Consider the following 10002-nt stretch of genomic DNA (forward strand, 5'->3'; position numbering starts at 1 on the left):
TAAAAAACTGTAATATCCTATGTTTCACGGAATCGTGGCTGAATGACGACATGGATATTCAGCTATCGGGATATATGCTGCACGGGCAGGATAGAACAGCACACTCGAGGGGGGGGGGGGGGGGGCGGTCTGTGCATATTTGTAAACAACAGCTGGTGCACGAAATCTAAGGAAGTCTCTAGATTTTGCTCGCCTGAAGTAGAGTATATTGTGATAAATTGCAGGCCACACTACTTGCCTAGAGAGTTCTTAGCTATACTTTTCGTGACTGTTTATATACCACCACAAACAGATGCCGGCACTAAGACCGCACTCAGTCAGCTGAATAAGGAAATAAACAAACAGGAAACCACTCACCCAGAGGCGGCGCTCCTAGTGGCCAGAGACTTTAATGCAGGGAAACTTAAATCAGTTCTACCAAATTTCTATCAACATGTTAAATGTGCAACCAGAGGGAAAAAAATTCTAGATCACCTGTACTCCACACACAGAGACGCGTACAAAGCTCTCAATCGCCCTCCATTTGGTAAATCCGACCACAACTCTATCCTCCTGATTCCTGCCTACAAGCAAAAATTAAAGCAGGAAGCACCAGTGACTCGGTCTATAAAAAAGTGGTCGAATGAAGCAGATGCTAAACTACAGGACTGTTTTGCTATCACAGACTGGAATATGTTCAGGGATTCTTCCGATGACATTGAGGAATACACCACATCAGTCACTGGCTTTATCAATAAGTGCATCGAGGACGTCGTCCCCACAGTGACTGTACGTACATACCCCAACCAGAAGCCATGGATTACAGGCAACATTCGCACTGAGCTAAAGGGTAGAACTGCCGCTTTCAAGGTGCGGGACTCTAACCCGGAAGCTTACAAGAAATAGCGGTATGCCCTGCGAGGAACCATCAAACAGGCAAAGCGTCAATACAGGGCTAAGATTGAATCATACTACACCGGCTCTGACGCTCGTCGGATGTGGCAGGGCTTGCAAACTATTACAGACTACAAAGGGAAGCACAGCCACGAGCTGCCCAGTGACACGAGCCTACCAGATGAGCTAAATCACTTCTATGCTCGCTTCGAGGCATGCAACACTGAGACATGCATGAGAGCATCAGCTGTTCCGGATGACTGTGTGATCACGCTCTCCGTAGCCGATGTGAGTAAGACCTTTAAACAGGTCAACATACACAAGGCTGTGGGAACAGACGGATTACCAGGACGTGTGCTCCGGGCATGTGCTGACCAACTGGCAGGTGTCTTCACTGACATTTTCAACATGTCCCTGATTGAGTCTGTAATACCAACATGTTTCAAGCAGACCACCATAGTCCCTGTGCCCAAGAACACAAAGGCAACCTGCCTAAATGACTACAGACCCGTAGCACTCACGTCCGTAGCCATGAAGTGCTTTGAAAGGCTGGTAATGGCTCACATCAACACCATTATCCCAGAAACCCTAGACCCACTCCAATTTGCATACCGCCCAAACAGATCCACAGATGATGCAATCTCTATTGCACTCCACACTGCCCTTTCCCACCTGGACAAAAGGAACACTTATGTGAGAACGCTATTCATTGACTACAGCTCAGCGTTCAACATCATAGTACCCTTAAAGCTCATCACTAAGCTAAGGACCCTGGGACTAAACACCTCCCTCTGCAACTGGATCCTGGACTTCCTGACGGGTTGCCCCCAGGTGGTGAGGGTAGGTAGCAACACATCTGCCACGCTGATGCTCAACACTGGAGCTCCCCAGGGGTGCGTACTCAGTCCCCTCCTGTATTCCCTGTTCACCCACGAMTGCATGGCCAGGCACGACTCCAACACCATCATTCAGTTTGCAGACGACACAACAGTGGTAGGCCTGATCAACGACAAGACAGCCTATAGGGAGGTCAGAGACCTGGCCGGGTGCCAGAATAACAACCTCTCCCTCAACGTGATCAAGACTAAGGAGATGATTGTGGACTACAGGAAAAAGAGGACCGAGCACACCCCCATTCTCATCGACGGGGCTGCAGTGGAGCAGGTTGAGAGCTTCAAGTTCCTTGGTGTCCACATCAACAACAAACTAGAATGGTCCAAACACACCAAGACAGTCGCGAAGAGGGCACGACAAAGCCTATTCCCCCTCAGGAAACTAAAGATTTGGCATGGATCCTGAGATCCTCTAAAGGTTCTACAGCTGCAACATCGAGAGCATCCTGACCGGTTGCATCACTGCCTGGTACGGCAACTGCTCGGCCTCCGACCGCAAGGCACTTCAGAGGGTAGTGCGTACGGCCCAGTACATCACTGGGGCAAAGCTGCCTGCCATCCAGGACCTCTACACCAGGCGGTGTCAGAGGAAGGCCCTAAAAATTGTCAAAGACTCCAGCCACCCCAGTCATAGACTGTTCTCTCTACTACCGCTTGGCAAGTGGTACCGGAGTGCCAAGTCTAGGACAAAAAGGCTTCTCAACAGTATTTACCCCCAAGCCATAAGACTCCTGAACAGGTAACCAAATGGTTACCCGGTCTATTTGTATTGTGGAACCTCTCTTTTACGCTGCTGCTACTCTCTGTTTATCATATATGCATAGTCACTTTAACCATACCTACATGTACATACTMCCTCAATAAGCCTGACTAACCGATGTCTGTATATAGCCCTGCTACAGTTATTTTCAAATGTATTTTTACTGTTGTTTTATTTCTTTACTTACCTACACACACACACACACATATACCTTTTTTTCCACACTATTGGTGTAAGTAAGCATTTCACTGTAAGGTCTACACCTGTTTAATTTGCGCACGTAACAAATAAACTTTGATTTGATGAGCTCTACAGCAGAGTCCCTCAACTCAATCGCTGGTTGAAAACTGTTTTCTGCCCCTCCCAAAATATAGAATTTGTTGATAATTGGCCCTCTTTCTGGGACTAACCCACAAACAGGACCAAGCCTGGCCTGCTGAGGAGTGACTGACTCCATCCTAGCTGGAGGGGTGCTCTCATCTTATCTATGAACATAGACAGGGCTCTAACTCCTCTAGCTCCACAATGAGATAGCCAGCCAGCCTGCCAGCTTAATTGAGTCTGCCACTAGCACAGTCAGTGTTGTCAGCTCAGCTATCCCCATTGAGACCGTGTCTGTGCCTCGATCTAGGTTGGGAAAAACTAAACATGGCAGTGTTCGCTCTAGCAATCTCACTGGAATAAAGACCTCCATTCCTGTCATTATTAAAAGAGATTGTGATATCTCACATCTCAAAATAGGGCTACTTAATGTTAGATCTCTCACTTCCAAGGCAGTTATAAATAATGAACTAATTAATCACTGATCAAAATCTTGATGTGATTGGCTTGACTGAATCATGGCTTAAGCCTGATGAATTTACTGTGTTAAATGAGGCCTCTCCTCCTGGTTACACTAGTGACCATGTCCCCCGCGCATCCCGCAAAGGCGAAGGTATTGCTAACATTTACAATAGCAAATTTCAATTTACAAAAAAAGAAGACTGCATTTTTGTCTTTTGAGCTTCTAGTCATGAAATCTATGCAGCCTACCCAATCACTTTTTATAGCTACTGTTTACAGGCCTCCTGGGCCGTATACAGCGTTCCTCACTGAGTTCCCTGAATTCCTATCGGACCTTGTAGTCATGGCAGATAATATTCTAATTTCTGGACTTTAATATTCACATGGAAAAGTCCACAGACCCACTCTAAAAGGCTTTCGGAGCCATCATCGACTCAGTGGGTTTTGTCCAACATGTCTCCGGACCTACTCACTGCCACAGTCATACTATGGACCTAGTTTTGTCCCGTGGAATAAATATTGTGGATCTTAAAGTTTTTCCTCGTAATCCTGGACCATCAGACCACCATTTTATTACRTTTGCAATCGCAACAAATAATCTGCTCAGACCCCAACCAAGGATCATCAAAAGCCGTGTTTTAAATTCTCGGACAACCCAAAGATTCCTAGATGCCCTTCCAGACTCCCTCCACCTACCCAAGGACGGACAGAGTACAAAAATCAATTAACCACCTAACTGAGGAACTAAATTTAACCTTGTGTAATACCCTAGATGCAGTCCCACCCCTAAAAACAAAAAACATGTGTCATAAGAAACTAGCTCCCTGGTATACAGAAAATACCCGAGCCCTGAAGCAAGCTTCCAGAAAATTGGAACGGAAATGGCTCTACACCAAACTGGAAGTCTTCCGATTAGCATGGAAAGACAGTACCGTGCAGTATCAAAGAGCCCTCACTGCTGCTCGATCATCCTATTTCTCCAACTTAATTGAGGAGAATAAGAACAATCCAAAATGTATTTTTGATACTGTCGCAAAGCGAACTAAAAAGCAGCATTCCCCAAGAGTGGATGGCTTTCACTTCAGCAGTGATATATTCATGAACTTCTTTAACGAAAAGATCATGATCATTAGAAAGCAAAGTACTGACTGACTCCTCTTTAAATCTGCGTATTCCTCCAAAGCTCAGTTGTCCTGAGTCTGCACAACACTGCCAGGACCTAGGATCAAGGGAGACATTCAAGTTTTTTAATACTATATCTCTTGACACATTGATGAAAATAGTCATGGCTTCTAAACCTTCAAGCTGCATACTGGACCCTATTCCAACTAAACTACTGAAAGAGCTGCTTCCTGTGCTTGGCCCTCCTATGTTGAACATAATAAATTCCTCCCTATCCACCGATGTGTATCAAACTCACTAAAAGTGGCAGTAATAAAGCCTCTCTTGAAAAAGCCAAACCGTGACCCAGAGAATATAAAAAACTATCGGCCTATATCGAATCTCCCATTCCTCTCTCTCAAAAAAAAAAGCTGTTGCACATCAACTCACTGCATTCCTGAAGACAAACAATGTATACGAAACACTCCAGTCTGGTTTTAGACCCCATCATAGCATTGAGACTGCACTTGTGAAGGTGGTAAATTACCTTTTAATGGCGTCAGACCAAGGCTCTGCATCTGTCCTTGTGCTCCTAGACCTTAGTGCTGCTTTTGATACCATCGATCACCACATTCTTTTGGAGAGATTGGAAACCSAAATTGGTCTACACGGACAAGTTCTGGCCTGGTTTAGATCTTAACTGTCGCAAAGATATCAGTTTGTCTCTGTGGATGGTTTGTCCTCTGACAAATCAACTGTACATTTCGGTGTTCCTCAAGGTTCCGTTTTAGAATCACTATTGTCTTCACTATATATTTTACCTCTTGGTGATGTCATTCGGAAACATAATGTTAACTTTCACTGCTATGCGGATGATACACAGCTGTACATTTTGTGAAACATGGTGAAGCCCCAAAATTKCCCTCCCTGGAAGCCTGTGTTTCAAACATAAGGAAGTGGATGGCGGCAAATGTTTTACTTTTAAACTCGGACAAAACAAAGATGCTTGTTCTAGGTCCCAAGAAACAAAGAGATCTGCTGTTGAATCTCACAATTAATCTTGATAGTTGTACAGTTGTCTCAAGTAAAACTGTGAAGGACCTCGGCGTTACTCTGTACCCTGATCTCTCTTTTGACGAACATATCAAGACTGTTTCAAGCACAGCTTTTTTCCATCTATGCAACAATCAGAAACTTTCTGTCCAAAAATTATGCAGAAAAATGTATCCATGCTTTTGTCACTTCTAGATTAGACTACTGCAATGTTCTACTTTCCAGCTATCCAGATAATGCACTAAATAAACTTCAGTTTAGAATCTTTACTAGAACCAAAAAAATCTGATCATATTACTCCAGTGCTAGCCTCTCTACACTGGCTTCCTGTAAAGGCTAGGGCTGATTTCAAGGTTTTACTGCTAACCTACAAAGCATTACGTGGTCTTGCTCCTACCTACCTTTACGATTTTGTCCTGCCGTACATACCTACACATACGTTACGGTCACAAGACGCAGGCCTCCTTATTGTCCCTATAATTTCTAAGCACACAGCTGGATGCAGGGCTTTCTCCTATAGAGCTCTATTTTTATGGAATGGTCTGCCTATCCATGTGAGAGATGCAGACTCAGTCTCGACCTTTAAGTCTTTATTGAAGACTTATCTCTTCAGTAGGTCCTATGATTGAGTGTAGTCTGGCCCAGGGGTGTGAAGGTGAACGGAAAGTCACTGGAGCGATGAACCACCCTTGCTGTCTCTGCCTGGCCGGTTCCCCTCTCTCCACTGGGATTCTCTGCCTCTAACCCTATTACGGGGGCTGAGTCACTGGCTTACTGGTGCTCTTCCATGCCGTCCCTTGGAGGGGTGCGTCACTGAGTGGGTTGAGTCACTGACGTGATCTTCCTGTCCGGGTTGGCGCCCCCCTCGGGTTCGTGCCGTGGGTGAGATCTTCGTGGGTTATACTCGGCCTTGTCTCAGGGTAGTAAGTTGGTGGTTGAAGATATCCCTGTAGTGGTGTATGGGCTGTGCTTCAGCAAAGTGGGTGGGGTTATATCCTGCCTGGTTGGCCCTGTCCGGGGGTATCGTCGGACGGGGCCACAGTGTCTCCCGACCCCTCCTGTCTCAGCCTCCAGTATTTATGCTGCAATAGTTTATATGTCAGGGGCTAGGATCAGCCTGTTATATCTGGACTATTTCTCCTGTCTTATCCGGTGTCCTGTGTGAATTGAAGTATGCTCCCTCTAACGCTCTCTCTTTCTCTCTTTTCTCTCTTCTCTCAGAGGACCTGAGCCCTAGGACCATGCCTCAGGACTACCTGGCCTGATGACTCCTTGCTGTCCCCAGTCCACCTGGTCATGCTGCTGCTCGAGTTTCAACTGTTCTGCCTGCGGCTATGGAACCCTGACCTGTTCACCGGACGTGCTACCTTGTCCCGGACCTGCTGTTTCGATTCTCTCTCTCTACCGCACTTGCTGTCTCTAACTCTGAATGATCGGCGATGAAAACCCAACTGACATTTACTCCTGAGGTGCTGACCTGTTGCACCCTCTACAACCACTGTGATTATTATTATTTGACCCTGCTGGTCATCTATGAACGTTTGAACATCTTGGCCATGTACTGTTTTAATCTCCACCCGGCACAGCCAGAAGAGGACTGGCCACCCCTCAGAGCCTGGTTCCTCTCTAGGTTTCTTCCTAGGTTCCTGCCTTTCTAGGGAGTTTTTCCTAGCCACCGTGCTTCTACATCTGCATTGCTTGCTGTTTGGGGTTTTAGGCTGGGTTTCTGTATAGCACTTTGTAACATTGGCTGATTTAAAAAGGTCTTTATAAATACATTTGATTGATTAACCATCCTCCTCAGTGAATTTCACAAAAATAAAAATAGTTATCCTTTTTAGAGAACTATACTAAATATATTCACGTCACCAGATAATTGATTAAAACATACTGTTTTGCAATGAAGGTCTACAGTAGCCTCAACAGTTCTCTGTAGGGTAGCACCATGGTGTAGCTGGAGGACAGCTAGCTTCCGTCCTCCTCTGGGTACATTGACTTCAATACAAAATATAAGAGGCTCATGGTTCTCACCTCCTTCCATAGACTTACAAAGTAATCATGACAGGTTGGAGGACGTCTCCAGAAGCTATCAGAGCTCTTGCAGCATGAACTGACATGTTGTCCACCCAATCAAAGGGTCAGAGAATGAATCTAGTACTGAAAGCATTAGCTACAGCTAGCTAGCAATGCAGTGCATAAAACGTGGTGAGTAGTTGACTCAAAGAGAAAGACAATAGTTGAACAGCTTTGAACAAATTCATTTCTTCACAAATGAAGGAGAMGCAAGAGAGAGAGAGAGAGAAATGCAGCTAGCTAGTTTAGCCTACTCAAACACCCAGCTCAAACAGAGAGGGATGCTATGTTAGCTAGCTGGCTATGACTATCCAACACTGAAACTCTTCCAAGTCAAGGTAAGATTTTGGTTTTACAAATTTATTGCCACCGGGGCCCGCCGGTGTAACTGCTTGCTGACTGTACACTGTACTGCATGATTGTAGTGAGTTTACTAACGCGTTAGTTCTTTTAGCTATGTTGAGTATGACATTACTTTAGGCCAATACAAGGGATCACCACCACACAAACTCAACCAGATCTGCAAACATTCTAGCCCTAGATTGTCCAGCAGGGGGCGTTAGATACATATTCCCTTTTACACTCTGATTCCCACACGCAAATACACCATAATCAAAGAGCAACAGAATATAATATATTTTTCACAGGCGGCCCGTGGCACCTTAATTGGGGAGGACGTGCTCATAGTAATGGCTGGAATGGAATCAATGGAATGGTATCAAACACATCAAACACATATTTTCCATGTGTTTGATACCATTCCATTTGCTACATTCCAGTCATTATTATGAGCCGTCCTCCCCTCAGCAGCCTCCAGTGATATTGTTGTATAATTTTACAAGATGTGTCATTTTCCTCTTCTAACAAGGAAAAAGATGAGCTCCCAGCTTTTAGTGAATACTTTTGGATGATTCAATCATCATATTTTAATGTTTTTATTTAACCTTTATTTAACTAGGCAAGTAAGTTAAGAACAAATTCTTATTTACAATGACGGCCTACCAAAAGGCAAAAGGCCTCCTGCGGGGACAGGGGCCTGGGATTWAAAAAAATAATAATAATAAATACAATTTAAATATAGGAAAAAACACACATCACAACAAGAGAGACACAACACTACATAAAGAGAGACCTAAGACTACAGCATAACAAGGCAGCAAAACATGACAACACAGCATGGTAGCAACACAACATGAAAACAACATGGTAGCAACACAACATGGTAGCAGCACACAAACATGGAACAAACATTATTGGGCACAGACAACAGCACAAAGGTCAAGAAGGTAGAGACAACAATACATCATACAAAGAAGCCACAACTGTCAGTAAGAGTGTCCATGATTGAGTCTTTGAATGAAGAGATTGAGATAAAACTGTCCAGTTTGAGTGTTTGTTGCAGCTTGTTCCAGTCGCTATCTGCAGCGAACTGAAAAGAGGAGCGATACAGGGATGTGTGTGCTTTGGGTACCTTTAACAGAATGTGACTGGCAGAACGGGTGTTGTATGTGGAGAATGATATGGACATCATTATTTAAGCATTTAGCCTACCCACTGGGCACACCACGTCATTTCAACGTGGATACTTGGGTAATATTTGGTTGAGATGTTGATCAATGAGATTACAACCTATATTCACCCACTCAAAAAGACAGCCAAAAGTTAGTTGAATTTCCAATGTGTTATCACTATGCTTTCAACCATCGAAGAGCACAACCAAATTCCAATGGGAAAACAATGTCAGATTTTTGGTTTAGTTGTCACCCACATGTCTATCACTGTGCTTTCAAAAATGTAATCTACTTAATCCCCAAAAGTAATTATTTATCATGAGTGGGCCATAAACAATAACTAGTAATGCTGCATAATCAAAAAAAGGATAAAATCTCACCTTTCTGGTATTTTTTTAAATAAATTGCTGAGGTGTAGTCACTTTTGAGGACACAAGCTCAAGTACACAGTACAAATATGATCAAAATAAAAATATTTTATGATGCATTTCCTACTCAACATGAATAAGGCTTGAAATGACTTATATGCTAAATATAGCATAATCAAATTATAAAATGACTAAGATTTCACCTTCCTTATAACTGTAAAATACATATTTGTATGTTTAGTGTTAGATAAAATGTGCAAAGTTTCTAAAGGTCTCTCTTGATCAAAACGTCTGCCCCCACCACTGTGAACGTCTCACAGAGCTTTTGCTTGACTTCCTGAACTCGTTAGGAACTAGCCTTACATAACACATTATTTATGACAGAAAAGTGTTGTTTTTTTGTTCAAAATATATGAATTATTTTACATTAATGGCTATAAATCGATCTCTCAATGTGCTACCATGATGAAATCGCTGTCTCCTGCTGCGCTAGGATGTTGGTTGCATGTAACTGTTGCAGGCAACTCTGTTGCAGGCAACTTGTTGCAGGCAACTTGTTGCAGGCAACTTGTTGCAGGCAACTTGTT

This window comes from Salvelinus sp. IW2-2015, linkage group LG35 (assembly GCF_002910315.2).
Source record: "Salvelinus sp. IW2-2015 linkage group LG35, ASM291031v2, whole genome shotgun sequence".
NCBI lineage: Eukaryota > Metazoa > Chordata > Actinopteri > Salmoniformes > Salmonidae > Salvelinus > Salvelinus sp. IW2-2015.